This window comes from Trachymyrmex septentrionalis, unplaced genomic scaffold (assembly GCF_001594115.1).
Source record: "Trachymyrmex septentrionalis isolate Tsep2-gDNA-1 unplaced genomic scaffold, Tsep1.0 scaffold212, whole genome shotgun sequence".
NCBI classification, from domain to species: Eukaryota; Metazoa; Arthropoda; class Insecta; order Hymenoptera; family Formicidae; genus Trachymyrmex; species Trachymyrmex septentrionalis.
Window position 1 is genome coordinate 73,385 of NW_017305310.1, and position 5,800 is coordinate 79,184.

The following is a 5,800-nucleotide window of genomic DNA, read 5'->3' on the forward strand; positions in this document are numbered from 1 at the left end:
ATATATGACAGTGCATCGAGAGTACTAAAGTTTTTATTTTATCTTGTAGAGATCCCGAGGCAAACTATTCTCTCCCACCGCGAAATTCCTAGAGCGAGTCTTGTCGCTCTTGCTAGTTTCCTGGCAGCTCGCTCGGCTCCCGACAATCGTCTTTAGCCGCGTGTTCCGTGTCGGTGCACGCGGAGACGCACGTGCACGTCTCCGGTCCGCGCGCGCGTCACGTCACAGCACACCGTCGTCGCTCCGCATACACTCGAGGATTCGAGATCACCGCGTGCGATACGTATGTACGTGCGTGCCAATATGTGTATACGGCACGGGGATGTCGGCGATACGCGCAACACGCGCGTAGACCGCAAGCGGAGCGCGTATGCGAACGTTGGAGCCTTCGTACGTGACAGGGACGACGAGTGGGCGTGACGTGTACGTACACGCGTTACACGCATTCCTTGACCGGTTTCTACACCGCGAGGCTCCCCGAGGATCAGGCGAGCATCCTAAGATGGAACGTGCCCGGTGCTGGTTCCCGCCGATCCGAAATTATACCGTTTTTTTTTCCTCTCTTTTTCCTTCTCTCTTTCTCTTTCTCTCTCTCCGTGAGACGAGCTGCCGTTTTGCGCGTAGGTATATCTACTTTCTAAATTTATTGGAGTGGAATCTCACTCGAAAGAGTGAAAATTGATACAGTCTTGAAAAAGAATATCGCATAAGTTGTCAGAATCGAATTGAGCTTGAATTATCAAATTTAAATTAACATAAATTTATATATGTTATTGAAAAATTTATGCTATTTTTATTTATAACAATTGTAACGCTTATTTGTAGAAAATAAACATTAATTAGCAATTTTATACCGTGAGTACGTTCTGTTCTTTCATAAAAAAAAATATGTATTTCTAATTATAGAAGCTAAATTTCTCGATTGTACGAATACTTTTTGTGCATCCAAATAATACAATTTTTTTATTTTCGCTTATTTTTAAAATAATATATAATTTAATTATTATATATCTTTTTATGTAAAATATTAAGAAAGCATGCAGTTTATTTTATTAATAAATTGCTAATTATCTTTACTTTTTAAAAATTAAAAATTTTTTTAAAGATATCTTCTCTAAATGAATATTTTTTTGTATATTCACTATAGATAATAGTTCTCTGAGTTTAACGTTATAATGACTGAATAATTATATGGAGCGATACAAATCTGGCTGTTTTAAAGCAAAAATTTAAACTGTATGATATCAATATTTACATTTTAGTAAAGCACGCCACGAATCTGTTTTCGGCCTTCCTTGGGTATGTTTCTCAGCAGTTCTTCATGAAGTAGTCCTTGTATCGTATTCAGTAACACAGAGTTCGTGATGTTGAGAGGACATAATGGCAATACTGAGTGATGACTTACCCAGGTTTTTAACGCAATATTATATTATATTAGAGAATTCTAAGGCAGAATGCAAAATTTGTAAAAAACAAATTTCTACGGTAAATAGGCACAGATTAACATCACATTTAAAAGATCATGAAACGATTGAAAAGTCATATGAAACGAAATCATATAACCCGATATGGTAATATTTTAGTAAATTGGAAGGACATGCGAAATGCGTTATTTGTGATAATATTATATCTGTGGCGAACAGATTAATAACCCACTTGGAAAGGAAACATCCAGAGATAGCAAATTTAGTAAAAGCACAGAAACAATAAAGGAAATTACTAAATTACATGACTTGAACCCATATTACAGATATTTAAATAAATTTAAAGTACAATGTACTGTGTAATAAAATTATTTCTTCAGATATCAAAAGACATTTGGAAAAGATACATTCACAATATTCACATAATATAATGAGTAAAAAGAAAATTTATAACTGGATATGGCAATATGTCAAAATAGAATCGCGTGACAATCGCATAAAATGTAATATTTGTGATAGCACTTATACATTATCTTCGCGATCAATACAAAACTTAAGAAGCCACTTGAGCAGATGCCACAACATAAATGCACAGTCAAAAATTGATGAAAATACTAAAGAAAATATAACACATAAAGCAGTAATAAGACAATTAGAAACTAAAGAATACGTAGCAGATGCAAGTATTTATCATATCGTTCCATGTTCAAAAAGTGAAGAAAATGAAGAAGGAAAATGCAGGTAAATTTTAGATATTACCATTCCTTTTGTATTGAGTCCTTCATATCCTTTTCTATACGATAAATATGTAAAAAGATTAGATATTTAGCATTTGTTTATTATTATTTTTCAATTAAAATATTAATATAACAAAACTAAAACTCTTAATAAAACAGATTTGATTATAGATTTTATCAGATAAATGCATGTTCTACGTCCGATGAAAATACTGAAGAAAATAAAACGGATAGAGCAATGAAAAAATTAATAATTAGAGAAGACATAATAGATATAAATTTTCATCAAAGCATTCTATATTCAAAACTTAAAGAAAATAAGGAAAACAACTGGAGGTAAATTTTATAAATATTATTATTTCTCTTTTATTGAGTCCTTTGAGAGAATTTATCGCTTATATTTTATATTTTATATCGAAATAATCAGTAATTAGAATTTCTAAATATTTGAACGTGGACAAAGATTTTTTTATTTAAATAGGAATTTTGTTTAAATTTAAATAAAAAATTCGATTTCTCGCTTTATTTATAAATAAAAATCTAGAAAAAATAGTTGTTATGTAATAACTGAACAATGCTTTTAATTTGAATATGTTTCTAATAATACTAATTATTCCGATACATTTTTTTGGTTTTATTAATTACTTTATATAAATCATAAAATTATGAGTTATTGAAATTTCAGTTCAACAAATAGCAGTTACATAAATTTCTATGGACAGATTCTGATAACCGAAGGAGATAAAGTATACACTGCACTTTAATTATTTAAATGACTTTGAATAAGTGAAAAAATTGATTTTATACTGACAAGCAAGCTCGTTTTGTGCACTTCTCTATAAGAAATCAAGCAGTTTTATAAATTAAATACAAACAAGTATTTTCTAGTTTCATATATCTATTTATTATTTTGTTTTATATGATTTAATTTAATCTTATGTAATATTAATTTATTATATTATAAGAATAATATTTTAATGATACTGTATTAATATATGTTAATTTTATTTTGGTTAAATATGTGATTTTTTGTTTTATGCATAATTATTGGACAAAATAATATATATATAAAATTAATATATTCTCAATAAAGTAGCATTTTTTTTATAAGAAGCATGGTATTTATTTGTTAGAAATCTATATAATGAATCAAAAAGGGATAAAAATTTATGGATAAAATTCCACTTATTTATTTCGGATTTTTCTGTCGTATCGATAGAAATAATTACATCATAATTATTTCGAAAAATTAATATATTCTGATTCATTTTTTATGTTAAAAGCTTCTAATATAATTCATGGTGTGATGTTTGTCATAAAATTGATTACGTTAAAACACAAGTCAACTTTAAAAACGCTCTTATTCTGAACATAAAATATCGGGATTATAAAGAAAGAGATAATAGACATGTCAATATTATACAGAAATTGAAGACATATTAGATAAAGTAAATGTCCCAATAGTCGAACATTTAAGCATAGATTGTCATAAATAATACAATTTAATATATTGAAAGGTTTTTAATACAATATAAATATTTGCATTCATTTGAAAACTCAAGACTCTCTTAAGCAAAGAAAAATTATCCGAATCCACTTATAACAATTATTAATTAAAATATTTAAATAAGTAATAAAATGCGTCAATGTATCAGTGGTCGGACAGCCGGTCGGACATTGAGACAAAAAAAGTATTCAAGATTAATAATAATATTAATTTTGTGTAAACGTCCGGACATAGATACGTGTCCGGTTACTGGAACGTTTTTTCTTATATAACACTCATGTAAATATCTCATTTTTATTTTTTTACGTTCAGAAATGTTTCTTTTATGGAATGTGATATGAATTTTTAATTCCGAGTTCAGTAAAAAAATTAGAAAAAAATCGCAAAACTTAGAGTAGCCGTACAGGCTTAACCTAATAACCGCGGGTTATCTTAGTAATATAGTTTATAGATATTGATCGGTCGACAGGCCAGTTCTTGGGGACCCCCTGGCATAGGATGGTATCATAGCCGAGGAGCAAACTCCGCGCCGCGTTTGTACCGTTCGCGCCGTTCGTGGTCCGAACGCAGCTCCTACCTTCGTCAATCTGCCTCCCACCGTCTTATGTGCTCCTCTTGAAAGGGGAGCGCTGCGGAGTGGCCGCTCCGCGCATCACTGCGCCCCACTATCCTTCCACGCACTCGCACTCGCAAGCCGCGCGCGTACAAACACGCCGCGGGCGGGCAGATCTCTCAGCTGTGGATCCGCGGTCAACCCGTTCTATCCTTCCATCTCTCTTCTACCTCGGCTGCGGTGGATCGGAACCGCGTTATAAATAGAGAGCGAAAGGGTCATTAGAACCAACTTCGGAAATCCCGAAGAGAGGTTTGCCCTGATTCATTGTAATTTGTCCGATTATTTGATAATTCGAAATAAGAGAGGGCTCTTGATATCAATATTGCAATGTTTTTTTTCTAAATTCTCAATTCATTATAAACGTACTTTCGTACGTTTCTCCTCTTTTTATTTCCTCGAAGCTAGACTACTCGAATTGCGATCGAAGTCCACGCCAAGAGACAACGCTTGAACGAATGTTAGAGATAGTTAGAATGAACCAACTGCATTATGTGTAGCTGTCTACTTAACGCAGACAAACGAATTCGAATGCACTGTCGTACACGCGCAGGAGACAGTTTCGAATGATTACGCTTACGGAGATAGACGTACAACTCTTTCATGTTCCTGACAACCTATTCGCGTGGAGTTCATTGGTACGTTTCCACGCTGCTCCGTGCTGTAGCACCCGACTCGACCAAATGCGAATGACCCGCAAACTCGCGTGCGTTATCCTCCTTTTCCTTCGTAGCCGTCGCGTCGAGAGAGACTTTCTCGGCGTTTATAATTTCCTAGTAGATGGCGGAGGGTCGACTCTAGAAGTCGTTAAAAGTGACTGTGCGGTTGCTAACCAGTGCTGAGGTGGTTGCCTTGGTAACCACAATACCCCGGGGATTGGGGAAGTCATATATCATGCGTAACATAAAGTCCCGTCGGTCGTACAAAGAAACCGGAAGACAAAATCGATACTTTGACCGGATAGGTCCCGATATATTCTATCAGTAACGAAAATCTGTAATATACGTAAACTATAGTTTTACTATGATTGCCTGAGTACTCATATTTGAAAGATTTTCCACGAGTTGCGTTCCACTCAACGTTCGTAATGCTCGCAAGCATTATTTTATCCTTATTGTTTTCAAATGTTAAATAAAGATGAAATGATGCATGCAAACGTTGCGAATGTTAAGTGAAATGCACCCCTTATATAAGATTAGTCATACATAGATGGGTGAATGAATTGTGATCGAGCGAAAGTGATTTTTAATAATCATTGAATCCACTAACTATTGCTAAATTTTGTTAATATACTGATGAAAACATCTGTTTAGTTAATTCAAATTATATCAATGTATATAAAATTATGTTAAATTAAAATTATATTTAATACGCACAAGTTTTAGCCTATATTAATATATAAGCCAAAATAAATTTATAGAGTTTTTCTCTCTCTGTCTCTCTGTCTCTCTCTCTCTCTCTCTCTCTCTCTCTCTCTCTCTCTCTCTCTCTCTCTCTCTCTATATATATATATATATAT